The 20,171-nt window shown below is 34.8% G+C and overlaps 2 long non-coding RNA genes across 5 annotated transcripts in view; one reads left to right on the forward strand and one right to left on the reverse strand.

Moving 5' to 3' along the window:
• The window catches only part of LOC141375664 (uncharacterized), a 47,918-nt gene extending 28,885 nt beyond the window's left edge, over positions 1–19,033 (forward strand). Inside the window, exon 3 of one of the 2 annotated variants that reach the window (XR_015498227.1) lies at positions 18,484–19,033. This is a non-coding gene — a long non-coding RNA (uncharacterized LOC141375664). Of the gene's footprint in view, positions 1–8,745; positions 9,016–18,483 lie in introns of those variants that run through there. The other variant, XR_015498228.1, reaches the window with a different exon arrangement.
• LOC147842733 (uncharacterized) lies at positions 1,963–7,848 on the reverse strand. Of its 3 annotated transcripts, none has more exons than XR_015498200.1 (6): positions 7,800–7,848; positions 6,491–6,524; positions 5,068–5,123; positions 4,828–4,974; positions 4,640–4,716; positions 1,963–3,321 (listed from the first exon to the last, which is right to left on the reverse strand). It is a non-coding gene; the product is annotated as an uncharacterized LOC147842733 (long non-coding RNA). The 3 variants fall into 3 exon arrangements; XR_015498201.2 differs by lacking the exon at positions 7,800–7,848 and adding an exon at positions 7,130–7,270; XR_015498202.2 differs by lacking the exon at positions 7,800–7,848 and adding an exon at positions 7,117–7,270.
• Positions 19,034–20,171: the final 1,138 nt, after the last annotated feature.

A 20,171-nucleotide genomic window follows, 5' to 3' on the forward strand; every position in this document is an offset into this window, starting at 1 on the left:
AGCTGTTGAACAGGTGAACCTAATGCTATGCCTGGTGAGTGCATGTATAACATATGAAGGAAATGATGTTTAATGGCATTACGACCAGATGCACTGAAACCATAGAGATGCTTATATAAGAAGAAACAGGTGTTCCTATGCTAGTAAAAGTGCTGGTTAACATAATGAAATCTAATTCTTTGCCATATGTTGCAAACTTCCAGTATAATACAATTAGAAAAAGCAGTTAAGGATTCATTTGATTCTATACGCCTGAATCATACCAGCACACCATAATGTGTGTTGTGCACATTGCACAAGTGATTATATGCCCAAACATAGACATAAAGAAGACAGAAAACACGAGAGATCGAGTGAAAGCACTTACTTTCTGATTCTTTCTGGTTGTTTACTTGCATTAACATCTGGACATGTAGATTCCAGGGAAGCAGAGGGGAAAAGTAGTCTACTACACGCCGTTGGCCTTAACATTCACACCTGTAAATAACAACAGATATTCTCAGCTCATCGGAGCTAAATATAACCTCATCATCTCCTGAAACGGTGTAGGAATGGAGAGCAAGGGTGATAGACGTTTTCTCGTTAGGGTGAGCAGACTCACTCTTCGTTAGCGTTGGGTTAATGAAATACTCTCAGCCTTCCTCATATCCTCCATCCAATCAACTATTCATGAGACTAATTTGTAATCCTTAATCTACATGGTAATTCATTTCACATGACATGTCAAGGTGATAGCGATATTTACATGTAAATATAAAAATCCATGCTATTTACTTAGAGGTGTTATTGATGAACTGCAGATCTCATTATTATTGACGTAGTTGTGCGAGGGGGGGGAAATCACATGTGATTAGATGCTACAGTTGCTGTTGGTTAATAATTTGCTAAATGTCATGAGATCTGAAGACTCCAAGCAATAAATGTGGAAAACGAAAGATAAATGAAATAAGCTCTGACCGTTGTTTTGTTGCATGTTGGTATCTTGTAAACATGAATAGCTGTATTGAGATTGTAAAGACCCTAAGCATGCAATTTCGGTTTTTGTCTGGGTTGGCATATTAGAATTGATCATTGGATATTGCGAAATGAATAGAATTTTTATTTAAAAAAAAATATTTAAACCAAACGTATATAGGTGAAAGAATATATTGGGTTTAATGCGTCAATTTTAAACAAATTTAAACATTTTAATTATTAACATATATTACAATTTATAATGATCACTTGTTATTTTACTCATTTAAAAAGTCTAGAACAGAATTAGCATGTTGTTTAATTTTTGCATGAATTTTTGCAAAAATAAACAGATTCATTACATGAATGTGTTACATTGAATGATGATGAAACATTGTGTCACGCCTATTTTGATACATTACTTTCCTTACTTAAAGGTACACCTTTAAAATGTCCACTTCAGTCAGAGGTGTTTGGGATTTTTCTATGGTTTCCTTCATTTAAGCAACACCTTAAAAGCAAAATAGCTGCCGTTCTCATATGCAAAATAGGTTAGTTTTGGCACCACACTGTAAATTCTAACATGTTCAGTTTACTTAAAAAAAGTTTGGAAACCGATTGCCTTATTTTTGCAATATAAACTTACAAGGAAATCTTAAGTTAAGTTTAATTATTGCCTTGAAGTAAGAAAACTAAAACTTATAAAGTAAACTAACTGTTAAAAATTAAGTAAGTTTAATAGAAAATTCTAGTTAACATACTTGTCATTATTTAGTAATCTTACTTAGGGTTTTATAGTAAGATTACTTTAATAACTCTATTTAACTAATACTGTTCTACCATGTTCAGTTAACATCTTGAATGCTAGTAGTCTCAACATTGTTTTAATCCACCATTTTAAGTAATGTCAACTAAAGAAACTACGTGCAATCGGTTTCCACATTATCTTCAATTAAACTGAACATAAAATATGTAGTTCAACCTACAAGTAATGACATTATACAGGTCTTAAATGTAAACATTTTATTTGACAAAATTAGCAGAATTTCACAATACACTTGTGATATTTTAGTATCACAATACACTTGTACACAATACAGTTTTGTAAAAACCTGTTGTAAAGTGCTGTAATATACTGTAAACAGCAATACAGACAAAAAATATAATAAACATGTTCAACCCTAAAACACAAGTTTTCGAAAAGGTTTGAAAATCTATCAAAAAAACTTTAAATACTTGACATTTGGAAAAAAGATACTTGAATTAGTGTAATTAAACATGCCATTGCACCAGCACCTTAAAACATGGCAGCATATAGACACTCACAGAGGAACAGATATTAAGTTTTAAAGCTAATTTGTTAGACTGTGTAGTTTAGATTTTCCTACAGAAAATATCACATTAGTGTGGTCAAAAGTATTGAGTTTGGTATCAATCAATACTGAAATATTAAAAATATCCATTTTCCACCAGCATTTGAGTGCTACTGAGCTCGTTCTTAAACACCATTGATTGGCCACTGTGTTCACATGCTCAACAGAAATGACTGTGATTGGCTGTGACTGTCATAGGTTTACCATTTTTCACTGAGTCCAAACAAAGTTACACAGACACTGAAGTGTTTCAAAGCCATGTCGATAGCTGATTTGTTTAGAAGCTAACATATAAGCTATCTGGTGATGAATCGACTGATCGACAGTGCTTTGAAGTTATCCAGTGTCTTTGTATCTTTGCACCTGGTGAACAGTGGTGAAGTGTGGTAAAAATAATGACCTTCAAAGCCAATCAGTCATATCTACTGAGCATGTGAACACAATGGCCAATCAGTTCTTGCAATGTTAGTGGGAAATGGATGGACTTTTTTTTTATTTATTTCAGTACCGATTGGTACCAAACTCAATACTTTTGACAACCCTATAAATCACAATACACTTTTTTGGTAAAAAAAAAAAAAAAAGTGTTTTAAACACCAAAATGCTGCAGTCCTAAATGTAACACTGCAAACAGCAACATGTTAAAAAGCAACACTTTGTAATTAAACATGCCATTATACCTGAACCTTTAAACATAAAGCACAGCAGTATATAGGCACTTGGCGAATAAAACACATTACGCTTCCCTCCCAGCAAAAGCAACACACGTTGAACAAATTCAAATGCATTGCTCAAAGTCTTTGGGTAGTCCGAATTCAGTGTGTAAATCAAAGCAAAAAAAGAGACATACTGCATGTGGCAAAGTCCATAACCACTTTTCCTTCCAGTATAAAGGCCCACATTGCATCCATAATGAGGTTCTTTAGACATCTTCACACACGACAGTCAGCAGGCCAACATCTTCTGCACTGAAGTCCGACTCTACAATTACATCCTATGAATAGAGAAAGAAAAATAAGTAAAGTTTGATATTCTAAATGGCACTAATAAAGCCTGTAGTGGCCAGGAAACCAAAAGCAGAGGTGAAAAAAATACAATTCCTTGTGCTTAATTTAGTAACACTTTAGTAGGAACCAATTACCCTATTAACTAGTTGCTTATTAGCATGACTATTTGTGTTTATAGTACATTTTACATTCAAATCCTTCTTATAAGAAGGCCTTGCTATGGTGCTCCTTCTTCAATGTAGACCAACACGATGGATTTGCCTGTACTGCTTCTACTAGGCTTGTCATGATAGTGGAATTTATTACCAATCCATATAGTAATTTTAAAAACATCCATTTCCTGCTAACATTTGAGCATTGTTGAGTGTCATTTCTGTTAAGCATGTGAACAGAATGGCAAAACAGTGCTGTTTAAAAATGTGCTCAAAAGTGCTTAAAATGTTAGCAGGAAATTTGCTGCTTAAAATTGCAGCAGAGATTGGTACTAAATTCCAGTATCTTGAACATGATACTATTCTAAAGGAACAATACATTTTTTTAATTAAAGAAACACTGTAATGTAAAACAAACTGCAGTAAAAGTACTTTTAAAACATTTTCAAGAAATTAAATGCAAATGTGTGAGAGACCAATTGGTGCTACATAATCAATATAAATATTTTGTAGGGAAAACTTAATAAATTGGGAACCGATTCATGAATGCATTTGGTTTTGCTAGATTAAAGCAGTGAGTCAAGTTTGCATTATTTAGCACACTTTTTAAAAATGTAATCATAACTATTTTTTAATAAGAAAATTGATGTTTTAGTATGGCTTTTAGAACAAGGGTGCAGCCATCTACAATCCCACAGCAGGTGACTTCACAGGGTTGGTTATAATACGAAGCATCTTTGACTTTGTGGCTTTTAACACTATCTTTTTACATCTTAATCCAGCAGGTTCTTTCAACTGAAATTATATTTCTCTCAACATATTACATAGGTATTACACTTATTAAGATTTTTTTTTCAAGCTAATCTTCCTCCTTTTCAAAACAAGTGTGTTTAAAAATTAAAGAAATGCATTCATTACTTCACTGGCCTATGAAGCTAACTGACCCTGTGACGGCACAAGCTGCTGTATTTGCAACATAGCAATGCTCTTGCTCCAAAGGCCATAATAAAACATCCCTCTTACTTTCAAATACTTACATTAAATGCATTTGTTTTATTTTTATAAAATTGAAAATTTTTATTAATAAGTGAAGTAAACTGGAATGACTGCTTCATTTCCAGTCTAAGAAAGCAGAAACAATAATACTACTTACAAAACACATCCTGAAAATTTCTTTAGACTCATCCCTCTAAAGGACTGAAAGACCCCGGAGAACTGCTGCCAGATGACCTTGAAAAAGTAAAGACAGGTAGACATGCATTATAGCCCAATGAAAACATCAAATGCAATTTATTGCAATCAAATGCAAATTATGATTCAAAGATGATGTCACAAAAATACCTTAGAATTAACATGTTGAAAATTTCTTCTAGTTTTCTTCTGCAATTTTCTCCTGTTTTTTTTTTTTATTTCAATCAAACGAGCAGTGTGTGTCCAATGCAGCGTAGAACTTGGATCTCACATTTCTTCCTGATATTCGATTGAATTCTGCAAAGATCCAATCAAAACATTATTAGTCATTAATAACATTCAAAAACACAAATTCACAAAATCACACAAAGTTTTGAAAAGAAAACAAACCTTCTGCAGCACTTGCATCAGCTGGTGTTTCCTCTATGACTTCCTTCTGGATGTCACTGTTGTGCACAAAAACGTAAAGTGTTATTGACATGGCTAAGCGAAATTCTAAAACAAAAAACAGAAATCAGAAACACATGCAATGATACAATGCAATGCCATTTAGCAACAGATGTTACACTTTAACATGACATAGTTAAATGTTCTTGAATAATAAAAGCTGCCAAATACTCCCGGCGCCTGTCATCAAAAGCATGAGCTATACTTGTCACCAAACAGTAATAAACACAACCCCCGATTAAATATAATCATGGCATTGTTGCTGGTGTGCCTTACTTTTATGCGCATTAAAAGTGGAATAAATATTTGTCTCAATTGATGTCTTTAAAAGGACACTGAACTTTCTGACTAGGGTTGCACGGTTTACCGGTACTATGGTAGTATCGTGATACTATGGCTCCAAGATACTGGCGGTGCCACTGTAGTTTGTAAACGGTAGTATTGTCATTAACAGTCTGCCTACAATACATAATGCTGCATGTGAAAAAGTCACTAAAATACTTACACGATTCAGCAACAATAGATAATTGTATTTTAATAGTCTATGGAGCCTTCTAAGGTTGTAAAACTGTAGAATTTGCGCCTTTTATAGTAGCCTATTGCATATTTTGTGATGGTTCATTTTGAATCGGAATTCATTTATTTCTGTTCCTGTCAATATGATATAATAGCTACAACAACCGTGACAATCTATTAAAAAGAATGACTCATAAAGTGAAATTTTGAATTACTTTGGATTCTTATCCGATAATAAGTGTGAAAAAAGTATGATAGATGAAAAACCCAAAATAGCAACAGGAAACCATTTTTGACCACTTCATATAGCCTAGGTTTGTTGGAAAAATGCTCTTTTCTTTATGTATCTTTATTTTAATGTATTTTTTTTTTTGCTGAAATGAATACATTTTAGGTGAAGAGATGTGCAAATACTTTTTTCAACAATAAGGGAATTATTTAAATTCAAGTAGGCCTATAATAACATATACAATATATTATTTCTGACATTTTTCTTTATTTCATGGATTTAAGTTATGAATTACAGTATTGCAATACTACTTGGTATCACCATACTTCAGCTGGTATAGTATTGTAACATAAATTAATGGTATCACAACACAACAACCCTATTTCTAACTAGTCCTCAGATGATTATTCAAATGGACAAAATATTCGGACTATTCTTGATCATGCAGTTCTTTGCTGAGAATTTTGTTAAATGTACTTTTAATGCATTAAACGATTTAAAATTACCCTGACACTCAGTATGGAGACAAGGTAACGTTAATAGAACAATTCATGAATATGTTCTATGGCTTGTGCGGTATTGTTCAAAAAGTTTTCTTTGATGTGTAAGTGCAAAACTTACATTTCCACTGCATATCAGCTCACAAACTGGTAGTCTGAAATAAAAAATAAATAAAGGGTATAATGATATTACAAACCAAATATGCCACTCACAATACTCTAATGGTGTGCTACAATTTAAACAACCTTGTAATTGTTCAAATTTATTTGCCCTAAATTGTTAAAAATTAGTGAAACCTTTAAAAATGCAAACTAACAGGTTTGGCAAAGCCTGTTTCTTTACAGAAAGTTTGCTTATAACAAAGGCTTGTTGATGCCTTTGTGTGATATTGAGCAAACAAAGGGATGTTTCTGTGCTTGGTTGTACGAGTTATACCACTTCATCATTAACGTTATCCATCACACATATTCAGTCGCGTCTGGTCAGATTTATTTGTCATTACAGCAATACAAAAAACTCAATAACGTAACGGCAACACTGGAATAAACCTTCAAAACGGCATAAAGAAAAGACAAATAGCATATAAAACAAATAAATGAGTTAATGAAATATCTCTCGCATTTTCATAAGTTTAACTTTAAGTTTCATAGGGATTGTTAGCATAAGCACACTTTAGCATCATGTGTAAATATGTATCTGCCTCATACAGTGACACGAATCGTAATCGCATCGAAATCCTAAATTACCTACGACACTCACGGGTCCATTTTGAGCTGAAACTGCTTTATAATGTTCTAAAAGCCTCGGCGGGTTAAAACTGCTGCTGCCCCGGCGATCATGGAGAAAAAAACGACTGGTCTGGTCATGAGCCGCTCGCTGACGCCGGACCGAATCACAGCTGATCTCCTCACCTGCTTCCTGCAGGTGATCTCAAAAAAGTAAATCTTTAAAAAAAAACACGCATATTTTCATCACAACAAGCGCCACTAAAGTTCAGCGATAACTAACGTTACTGTATTTGTAATGCGGATAAATAGGTTTCGTTTTCTTTTTTAAAAATGTAGACCTACAGCTATGTGTTAACTTTACATCTATTTGAACGGATCATTGCGCGCGCTCTTGCTCTCTCAGTGCATCATTTAAAATGGCGCGGCCCGCTCTTTTAGAGCATAACGCCCACTTTACAAATTACTACTAACTTTACAAATTATTAATAGTTATTAAAAAGGACTAAGCAGCTAAAAATAGCTTATCTAGTAAAGTAGACAGTATTGCAAATAACGTGCAGTGGTCAAAACGATTAGTCACAACATCATGGGCTATTAATTAGTTCACAAAACAGCAAACAATTTCACAAAGTGCAGGAAATAAACAGATTACTGATACTATACAAATAAAATCAAAGTAGTAATTAAAACGAAAAGTTTACCTTGATTTACAGCAGTACATCTTCTCAATATGAAATCCTGTCCTTCAATGGCGGTGCTGGGTGGCGGTTGGTTGTGACTCGGGATGGGGGATGGGAAATCACCACCCAGTACGCATGCGTAACAGCATGGCTTAGCCCTTATAAGCAATTTTACTCAAATTACATTAGTTATGGGAACTTTATACCTTACTATGTCAGCAACACTAATGCATTTCTAGTAAACTCAACAATTAGCTTAAAATTAAGTAAACACACTAGAATTTTGATAGTAAGGAATACTATTCGCATTTACAGTGCACAATCAAACTGGCTAACTGTTGTGACAGTTCATTTAAGGGAGTTGGAAGTTTGAAACCATCTTGTAGTCTAATTTTTTTCATTTAGTGAAGTGAAATTTGCATTTGTTAATATTAATAATACGTTTCTGACACAATATTGTGATTTTCATTACACTTATTTGGTGGTGACCCTTCTTAAGTAAAAGTAGTAAATAAAACAAACATACAAACAAATAAATAAACATTTATTTTGTGAGAAATCACAGAAGCGGGAGTAGGAACCCAAACACAGCCGTACAAATTAACTTAAAATGTATTCCTTGATACATAAACATTTAAATGTAATCTGATTTTCCTCTTGTTTCAAGAATCAGTGAATACAAAATATACTGATTTTGATGTGTTTTTTTTTTGTGATATGTTTCCTTTCTGTAAAAAAAATGATAGTATTCTTAACAAGGAATGGCAGGTAATACACTAAATAAACAAAAACAAAAAAAACATACTTTTTATACAGTGCACAATGTCATTTAATGTTTAAAACGACAGAACCAGAGGTATTTTACTCTGGTATTAGATAAAGTGACCCCTGTGTGCCTATTTGAAGTATTCACACTGGGTAATGTGGATTCAGGTGTTCTCTCTCTCTCTCCCTCTCTTTCTCTCAGCCTGGGGACACGAGGCCATTAACCTCCTACAGCAGACGCCTTCTTTCCTTAATGAGGGGCTGCTAGTTTGACCTGCTCTGTCGTTCATATTTCTCCTCTCCTCTGTCCAGGACTTGGAGCACGCTCTGTCGCTCTGCTGGAGAGGGGGATGGAATGATGTGGTAAAAAAAAATAGGGAGAGAGGAAGAAGGCACTTTTTTATGCATGCACTTACATAATTAAAGGATTAGTTGAATTTAGAATAAAAAATGCCTTACCCCTTTGTCATCCAAGATGCACATCTCTTTGTTAATTCAGTCATAAATAACATTAAGTACCAGCCTTGGAATAAGGGTCTTATAGCATAACAACAGGTAATTTTCTTAAAATGATAAAACTTGTTTATACTTTTTAACTCTTTAAGACTAGTTAAGACATTTATTTCTTGGTTGGGAACATTTAGGACTTACTAAAGCTGCACTGAAACTGCATTTGGAAGTTCAAACTATTGACCGCCATAGAAGTCCACTATATACTAACAGTATTCAGTCAGCTCCTATGACTACATCTATAGGCTCACCACAGTGGTGTTTTCTTTCTCCTCTCCTTTAATAATAATAATAATAATAATAATAATAATAATAATTTCTTAGATTTATATAGTGCTATATACAGCTTTACATCACAAATGAGTGCCCCTTTGAAAATCCCTTTTGAAAATTGGTACATTCTTAAGTTTGAGGATGACACCTATTATAGTAAGTTTGTTGGTTGGTGAGGAGGCAGAACATGGACTTGTTGTTGAGTAGTTTATAAAATGGTCGAAAGGCTGGTCTATGTCTAAACCAGAGAAAACAAAGGAGATGTGGAGGAAAGTTAGAAGTACCTAAGTACTATTATTGATAATAAATTAAATTTGAATGAAAATACGGAAAGACTATGTAGGACAGGCCAACAAAGACTTTATTGTCTGGGAAAATTTACAAAGTTTATTATTAATAGGAATGTCATTTTATAAGGCCTATATAGAATTCCTTTGAACCTTTTCATTGATTTTTTTTTGTTTTGCTTATTTAAAAGTAAAACAGAAGAACTTACTGTCTAAGGTTTTAAATGCCTGCAGTTAGGGGTAAAAGTTCTAGATTATCCTATTTGTATGAAAGCCGGGTGTTAAAGAAAGCACATCAGATTACATCTCATCTGATATATCCCTTTCTCTATTCATTTCAAATATTTCCCCTATGATCTTGGTATAGGGTCCCCTTGGCAAGGATCAACAGATTGAAATTTTTATTTGTTCCTTGTGCGATTGATTTGCTGAATTTTAATGGGAAGAGGCAGTTGCTGTATTTTAGTACTATTGATATTGTTTAATGTTTGTATTAAGTATGATATATTTGTTGTAAATCTATACACTGCTGAACAAATCACCCCAAAAGGTGACAATAAAGTTTACAGTATCAGTATATGGAAAAAAAAAATCCTAAAACTTTTTCTCAAAAATCTTATTTTTTTGGAAACTGAAAAAAGATTGAAATTAACATCTTGAATGACAAGTTGACGAGCTTATAAATACAGTTGCTTAAAAGTTGAAGGATTATTAAGAACCAATTTTTTTTGTTAAAATGAATCTTGACTAATGATTGGTCTTTGTTTACAAACAGTATTCACGAAGAACGGAATTAGTGCTGAATTTGGATGAAGGCATTAACCCATTTAAGCTCACTAGCAACTTAAGTTGCGGCATATTTAAATACAATTTTCTTGAAAAACATCAAAAACTTGGAGAAAATAAATGCAAAACATGTTCATATAGGACACTATTAACAAGGCTACATGCATAAAACCGATTTTTTTTTTTCTTTAGGACAAATGGGTTAAATATTTAAAATCTGAACCGACATTTTAAAAATATATTAGCTAAAAAAAATAATAATTCATAAATAAAGTTTGAGTTTCATAAATAGATTTTGCCAAATGCCAAAATAAAAGCAGATACCTTAGAGACTTAAAATAACTAGCAAACATACACTCCAAAAACAATTATTGTGCTGCTGGTTCAAACTGCATGTTTAAAAAGCTGAAACTACAAAATTCTTACAATTTTTCTGGGGACAACATCATTGTTTTATCTTCAATACACTTAAATTTGTTAAGTTAAATCAATCGATTTTTGTTGCAACAACAAGGAGCCCTGCATATTTTTTTTTATAGTGTTTAAACATTCGCATTAGAAATATCACAAATGTCAATTGCTTAGCATGTACTTTTAATATTTCAATTAAATTCCCCTTTATTTGTATAGCGCTTTTACGATGTAGATTGTGCCAAAGCAGCTTCACATAAAAGAGTAGAATATATATAGTATAATAATGTTGAATGAAAGCATTAAATATACACTGTAATAAAAATCTGTAATTTTACGGTATTCTTCCGGGAGCTGGGGTGCTAGAAAAAAATGTAAAATAAAACCCATTAAATTACAGAAATATATTGTAAAATTACGGATATCAAATAACAGAAATTTCCTTCAATTGAAATTTCTGGTAAATTTCTGTAATTCAACCTCGGTTAATTTACGGTAAATTTCTGTAATTTAATGGCTGTTATTTTACTTTTTTTTCCGGGACCCCAACTGCCAGAATTAAACCCTTAAATGACATATTTTTTTTACAGTGTAATATAAAAGCACTAAATGTTTACAATCTGAACCAAAATGTAAAAATTATATTAAATAAAAATATTAATAATAATTTATACATAAAGTTTGAGTTCCATAAACAGATTTTTATATTCCATATTTAAAAAAAATATATATCTTGACTAATGAATGTTCTTCAATTAGAAAAGATCTCATTCCAGTGCTGGAATGAATGAATGAATGAATAAATGTACGTTCTATACCTATGGACTTTGATATGTAATTGACTAGTGGATTAATGTTCTGTTGATTGAGGATTAATTGTGTCATGTTTATTTGGGAATTCATCATGCAGCTGCACGGTGAATGCAGAGTTTCCTCTATATCTAATTTGGCCTTTCGTGATGGATGTCCCTGATTTGTCCTTTGGTGTCTGCTATGGGGACCACACACACATGCACACATACACACCCATTTGAATAGCAGATGCATTGAAAGATACATGTAGAGCATCTGCGTGAGGGGAAATCTAATGCATTTGTTATGGAGATCTACTGGTTGTTTTGACAATGGCAGTGTGTGTTTTCAGCACATGTAGACAGTCAATGCATGGCTGATGATTGAGGAACAGTTACTTACTAATATATTTTTTATGGCAATTGAATTGTATCTGCATTATTTGATTAAAAACAGGTCAATAGGGAGAAATGCAAAATAAAACACAACATTGCCAAATTGTGCATTACTTAAAAAAATAATGTTTTTATATATTTATTTTGATCATATTTACACAACACAAAATACACAAAAGAGAGAAGGCTGAGAACACAAGCATATTTTGAATGCAAATTTTTCAAGAGTACTTGTTCACAGTAACTGGGGTAATAACAAGGGACAGTACTAACCCTGAACTTACACCAAGCCTAACCTTAGCCCATGTAGATATCTTTTGTTACCCAGTATTGTTTAGATAATTTAAGTGCACTAAAAAATGAAGCGCACCCCTTAAAATTATTTTAGTTTACATTGAAATATTGAAAGTGACGCTGACAACGGAGGTGCGGGTCCAAACGCAGGGTTTATTAAAAAGAATGGTCAGGCAAGCAACAGTCAACACAGGAGCAATCAGATGTATACGGGCAATCCAGAATCGTAGTCAAAGTAACAAGCAGATGGTCAAAAAGGCAGGCAGCATACAACATAAACAAACAAAATAGGGCGAGGATCAAAACACGGCAAAGCAAGACAAAGGAAACGCATTGTAATGTCACTAAACAGTAAACAAGACTCAGCAATGAGTGTCTCAAAGTGAGCCGAATATACATAGCTTCCAACTCTCATGCATTTGGCGTGTGAGAGTCATGCAGTTGACAGTATTCTCACGCTCTCATGCCACACATCCATTTTCTCACGCAGAAAAATCATCTCCATGAAAATTTTTTTTAGCTTTAATAAAGACGGATTTAAAGACTTTTTTCGTTATATAAAGATGTTATTTTCTGTGTGCAACCGAATCAAGACTGATGAAAGGCATCTAATCAAAAACAAACTGACGCATGCGCGCAGATGGCATGCCCGCGCGCCTCTCACGCTGCTCCTGCTTGCGCTGACGCGCTGCTCACGTTCCCGCTTGTGGCATGAATCCCTGTTGTTAACATTCATGTCAAAAAAATACACAACGCCACTTATGCATTGTGTTGTGCCGAGAAACTCACCACTGCCGTAAAATGCACCACTTTCATAGACTTTCATTAGGACTCTCAGTCTTCTGTAAGGCAAGGGTTCACTGTGTTATTAAAAAGATTGAATGAATTTCAGTTAATAGATGCATATTACAGAGGGGGTGCATTTTTTTGGCAGGGCTAATGCCCTTTATATAGGATACAGGTGTCAGCCTGCAGTGAGTTTCGCAAGTCTAAAGTTTAAACAATGTGATAATCTTATTTTGACTAACGGCTCCTGATAGATTTTTTGTATGAAGCAGAAAGGAGGGATGAGGTCAGGAAGACTTCATTAATAATCTTTTCGTTCCCTTTATTAATCTGGGGTTGCCACAGTGGAATGAACCGCCAACTTATCCAGCATATGTTTTACGCAGCGGATGCCCTTCCAGCTGAAACCCATCACTGGGAAACATCAATACACTATCATTTGCACACATACACTAGGGTCAATTTGGAGTTTAGACTTAATAAACCTAATTCTCGGCCATGAGTCAGGTCTAAGACAACAGACATTTCTATAAAACATATTTTTTGTGTTCTATACAATTGTCAATAGAGTTTCATTCTAATGAAATAATGTGTTTATGCAAAAAAAAATCTTAAATGATCTTAGCATATCACTTCAGTCTTTACATTGTTTTCCAGTTCCGTTTAGAATTGATTTTTATTTAATTTGTTTAGAATTTAGAATAATAATTGGAAATTAATAAAAATAATAATAATTCTTTTATTTATAATAAATATTTAATAAATAGTATTTATTAAAATAATATATAATATTTATAGATTTATAAATAAATGGTGTGTGGTTTTTGTGTGGGCTGGGCTTGTGGGCATAGGGACAGGGCATAAATTCTCAATCCAAACTAAAGTCAAAAGTTAGCAGCCCTGTATATATATAAGTGTGTTTGTAATCAGTACTTGAGCAGCATCAGCTGTGTGCAACCCAGGTTCATTCTGAAAACGTAGTCCCCTGGATGTTTCTGGAGACCACAAAATATGTCCCGGGAGGTAGATATTTTTGCAGTTTTTTATTTCGCCAATCCATGGGAGGCCACTGTGTGCGCTTTTTCTTATCTCAAATGTCTCTTGCGAGTGCCATTCGCACAACCAGTGTTCTCGCGTAAACCCACCAGAGGCTGTTGTCGACCGTCCATCTGTCTGTCTGACTGACTGGCTGAGTAATTGACTGGGTAACTGGCCGATCAACTGACCCACCCTCCTACTTCCCTAAACCCAAACAATTTTACTGATTGACCCGCCCACCCACTTCCCTAAACCCAACCAACCAAACCCAACCAACGAAAACCCCTCGTCTGATTTTTACCAAATTTTCGGATTTTACACATTCTCACCCTGTTATTCACTTGTTCGTTTTATTTTTTGGATTCAGTTTTTCTCTTACCTGATTTCTGGAACTGCTCCTCCCCATACTCAAACCCTGTCGTCGTCGCTGGGTCAACTCCTCTAATTTAACTCAACAATTGGATTTGTCAACCAAATTTGGGTTGAAATAACCCAGCATTTTTAGTGTGTGCATTTGACTTCAGAAAAATATTTGGTAATACTTCATAATAACTACACACTATGAATATTTTTTTAAGCATTAGCAAATAGTGAAATCATTATCTGTTAAGAATTTACTCTACATTAATAAATGTAAGTAAGCAGTTTATAACTGCAGCTACAAATGCTGTATTCTTGACTTGACTACATTTATAATGTGCCTTATAATTGTACTTTCATACTTTGTTAATCATTTATTTTCCTTTACTAAATTAAGTATAGCATTATTAAACCAGTTTTTTAAGCATATGGTTGCTTTTTTAAAAATTCAGAATGAGTTAGTAAATGATTAATAAACAATTAAAATTACCATGTACAATTCTTATTATTCAGACATATATTAATAGTTATTTTGTATGTTAATAAATGTTTTATTAACTCAACATCATCCAGTTTTTGACCTAATCTAAAATCAGGACTATTTATGCTTCATAAATCCCTTATAAATGACAGTTAAAATTATAAATGTGCTTATAAGTCAAGAATACAGCATTTGTAGTTGGATTTATAAACTGCTTACTAACGTTTATTAATGTTATTATGAAGTGTTACCAAATATACTTATTTACTTTTTCTTCTTAGTTTTTGAGATTTTCCCCTTAGAAAAGGTGAAGCTGACCCTCTTCTCTCCTCTCAGGCTCCCTGACAGAGAAACAAATCTAAGATGGCTGATGATAAAGTATTGTGGTTTGAGAAGGTAGGCTGCAAGTGCCAGGACTTCATTTGTGTCAGACGCTCCATGATAGTAATGAATTTCTGTGGTGAACCTGAGACTGAGAGAAACAGAGGCTGGCGAGCGGGACATGCAAGCGCAACCAGTCAATCTCTGCAATCCCTTTCAGATTTTATCTGCACGCTCCTGTCATTCTCTATAGCCTCACTGCCACAGCGTGTGCGTGTGTGACGCTTGCAAAGTAGCACCCTCATTTATGCTTTTTTCCAGCTTGGCCAATGATCATCCACTCGGCCAAATCTCAAACCTACATTTTAGACAAAGCATGTGTGATCGAAAGTCTTTAAAAGGGCAGAGAGACTGGCTCTTTTATCCATCTCATAAAACCCTTTTGATTCATAATGTCGATGGAGCATATCTGGTTACTTAGGTGGAATCGGAGCAGCGGAGGAGGCTTAATTGCTCCCAGCGAGTGCAGCCAGAGGACTTGATTAGACCCCGGACCACTTCTCATGTTCTTCATTTGTGCGGCGACGACCTTCTGCGGTGATAGACTCGAGCGAGAGGTCACTCACTGGCGTTCTCCTTAGGGAAAAGGCCCCTGTTTTAAAAAAAATACCCGCAAGCTTAAATCTAGAGCATTTAACTGCACCATTTCTGAGTTCATTTTGTTAAACGTGCAGTACTATACAGGCAATCTAAAGGCCAGTCCACACCGCACAGACTGCTGAAAAAAAAAAAAAAAAAAACAGAATGTAGGGAATGTTTTGCTGGTCAGCACTAGTAAGAACCAGCAAGAAAGAGCAAAGGACCAAGATAAACTAGCATAAATCAGCAAACCAGCATCAAAACCATACCTGTCAACATTCAGATGTGTTGTGTTTAAACCAAAACACAACAAGACAGACATGTTTACATTATGGGTGCATGCTTGTTTAAACACCCAAATCCTAAAGTGTCCACTTTAGATTCTTTTCAAATTGTGTGTACAGAAAAAAATTGGGGAACAGTGTCTTTATCACTGTGGAGCTTCCCACAATCAAGCACCACTATGAATTGACTGATTTAGAGGTTGAATAGGAAAGGATATGGAAAGGAATGAAATGCAGCTGTTTTTATATTAAAGATGCAGTATGTTAGTTTGACACCCAGTGGTTGAACTAGGTATTGCACTCCTGGATCAAAACAAACACAAGTACAGATTGCCAGATTGAGGACAGGAGCGAGTGATTACACCATGTTCTATATAAAAGCAATAGCACTCGGTAGAAGGAATATTTTCCATATTAAAAGTTGTTTTTGTCCTAACCAACAGCTCGAGTTGATATACGTATTAGAAATGGCTTTTATTTCTTGCAGCTAAACAACAGAAAATATGACCACCTCAGGTACACATCATGTGCTTTTGTCAGTGTTAAATGCAATGTGAGCCAGAGCATACACGTGCGCTTGACGCAGAAGAATAAATCAGCCTTCAGATCTGGAAAACAAAATAAATCGTTTGATATTGAACTTTAGAACTAAACACATATGAGTGATTCAGCATGTAGCCTACATTCAATAATGTTAAAGAGGTTTAATATGTATAAAATAGATTAAAACCTTACCATATCGTAAGTGCATATTCCGTGCTTCTGAATGGATTGTTTTTACATTTCTGTTGTGTTTGTCTGGTGCAAACAGCCCAATTGCTTATCCCTGCGTATCTCGTCATGAAGCATGTTGTTAGGACATGCGGTTACAACATAACCTGCTCACCTTAAGCCTACTTTATACTTATGCTTTAAGTGATCAGCATGACCCTCAGCACAAGCCTTGTGCGTTGTTATGCATTTATACTTCTTTGTGCTGTTTGAGTTTCGAAAACGAAACACTAGCTAGCAGTAGGTTTTTATACTTATGTTTCATGTTGCTTTTTATGTTCCTCTGTGTTTTTTCTGAGCACTACCTTAATGTAGAAGTAGCTCAAACTCGCTCATTTTGAGTCGGGAACTGGTGGACATGCAACAACTTTTAATTATAAGGTAAACACAAAACAAAACTTTCCATCTGGACCTCGTTCTTGGGACTCAACACTTATAAACACTCTCTATTGACTCCCACACTCATCAGCGCAACCTAAGTTTCCAATCACAGAGCTTGCGCTACGCATCATTGGCTTGTAGTTGCATTTTTTGAGAGGTGCGCATTAGTGTCGGCAACGGCCACGGCGAGGCCTATGCATCCACATGAAGGAGCATACTCGTGTCCTTGCAGCAGAGTTATAAATCAGTCTTAATGTTTACGTTCGTAATATTTATATAACGTGAGATTGACATACAGATTAGTGCAGCAGCAGCAGTAATGCGGTCGATGTACCGTTCCGTTGTGGTAAAAAAGGAGCTGAGTCAAAAGAAAAAGCTTTCGATTTACTGGTCAATCTACGTTCCTAATCTCACCTATGGTCATGAGCTTTGGGTCATGACTGAAAGGACAAGATCTCGGATACAAGCTGCCGAACTGAGTTTCCTTGGAGAATGGCAGGGCGCACCCTTATGGATAGGGTGAGGAGTTCTGTCACTCGGGAGGAGCTTGGAGTAGAGCCGCTGCTCCTCCACATCAAGAGAAGTTAGCTGAGGTGGCTCCGCATCAGTTTTGGATCCCTCTTGGACGCCTACCTAGGGAGGTGTTCCAGGCATATCCCACCAAGAGGAGTCTCGGGGAAGACCCAGGACATGCTGGAGGGACTATGTCTCTCGGCTGACCTGGGATTGCCTCTGTATCCCCCGGAGAAGCTGGAAGAAGTGGCCGGGTAGAGAGAAATCTGGATCATAATATGGACCATATGCCTTCAGTAATTCAATCAGAATATTATCAAGCTACAATAATACTAATGTGCACACATAAAACAAATATAAGAACTTTACGCAACAGTTTCATCTCATCAGTGTCAGTATATTGTGCACATTTTGCCCATGTGCAGCTTCCTCTGTTTGAAACAAAGCACAGGCACATGCAGGGTAATGTGTTAGAGGCATAACCAATTGCAACATGAATGTGCACCCTCTACTGACTCCGAGGACAAGAAACAAAATGATTTTCGTAGCATGGTATTATTCCAAATGAACAACTAAATGCTTATGTTCTGTTTTGAGGAGTTTTTTTGGTACTTACAGGTATTTGGACTTCGGTTGGAACCATCGCTGTTTGTGGAGGATGAGGGAGCTGCAGATTTCATCTAAAAGTTTGTCATTTTAAAAGATTAACATATTATAAAAATAGCATATTATTTGTAAATAATGTAAAATATTAATATTATTATAAGTTGACATTACTGAGCAAAATTAGGATAACAATCAAAAATCTTGCTGTCTAAAATCTAAAAACAGCCATTAATGACCTTACTCCAATAAAGGATGCTCCTACATGTTTGTGGTGAGTCTAAGATTGGGGTTAATAGAAAAATTTGACTGAAATATTTCTCAAAGTCAGTAGAAATGTTAGCTAATATTAAATACACGGTCTTCTCTGAACATAACTTAAGTGTTTAATTGTCTTTTGAATACATTGTAATGTGTTTACTGTTCATCCACAAGCAAGCTTCACCAGCCAAATATTCATAGATTTTTTTTTTCAGAAATTTAAGATTTCAAAGAGTAGCAGATGGTGTTTTTTCTCTCTTTCTCTCTCTAAATAACCTTTAAGATTATTTGTAACTATCTGCAAGGCAACATTAAGCTTACATACTGATAAGGTTATTACTCATGCATTTTTAATTCTCATCAGTTCCTGCGGAAGTATCTAGAAATAAAATCTCTTTAAACATCCTTTGATAATTATTGGAGTTTACACACACAAACAGCTTTAAATGACACTTGAAAAGTTTTGCTAAGATTGCTGAGGTTTACTTAAAAACTTTTTTTTCTCGGTAGCAATGGTGCAAAATGTATTACATAAGGTGAAATATAGTGGCTTGTGTAGAAACATATTGAGGGGAAAAAAGAGAAGGTAAAGAACAATAATAGCACTCAACTTAGCCGTCTGCCATTAGCAAGATGAATTAGCCAAATCCATGCAAGTGACAATGGCTACAGAGGGAACCTGATCCTGGAGCCTCTACAACCTGAAGTTCCAGACGCCACCAGGAAGCAGACGAAGAGCAGAGCAGCCCTCCGGAGACCCGCTCATCACAAACATGCACACATATACACACATATTTACACAAGCACACACACTCACACAAATATGCACATCTGCAATAAATGAACCAAGAAAGCTGAATTTTAGCAGATACATTTTAACAAAAAGAGATGGAGAAAACCTATTTAGTGTTATAAAATAAAAACATTAATAAAATCTGTACTTTGTCTACAATTTGACTGTTATTTGTTTTATTTATTTTTATTGATTTTTTGTTAAACTGGTAAGCATCCATTCACCATGGTTTTGCTACAGTAACGATCTTTTAATCATTCTGTGTACAATAAAAGCAGTGATTAAACAAAATGCCAAAAAAAATGCATAATTTGGCATAATTTATAAAGCCATTGGTGTATATTGAGTTTGATATTGAAATTGTACTTTTTTTGTGTGTTATACAGTAGTTTAAGTCTATAACTTTATTAGTTTTTACCCTCAAATCTGTTGCTTGAAGCAAATGAAACATGTTATGTCTGTTCTGCTGTTCTATGGTTTGCCCTCCATGCCAGCCATGTGACTAAAAACCATAACTTCAAAAACAAATTTTTGAGCTGCTTTTATAGTCTGCTATTAACTTGTTACACACACACTCCAACCCTACTCCTAAATCCATCTCTCACACGAAACATAAGTAACACTGGTAACACTTTAGAATAACTATCTG

This window comes from Danio rerio, chromosome 8 (assembly GCF_052040795.2).
Source record: "Danio rerio strain M-AB ecotype USA chromosome 8, GRCz13ab, whole genome shotgun sequence".
Classification (NCBI taxonomy): Eukaryota; Metazoa; Chordata; class Actinopteri; order Cypriniformes; family Danionidae; genus Danio; species Danio rerio.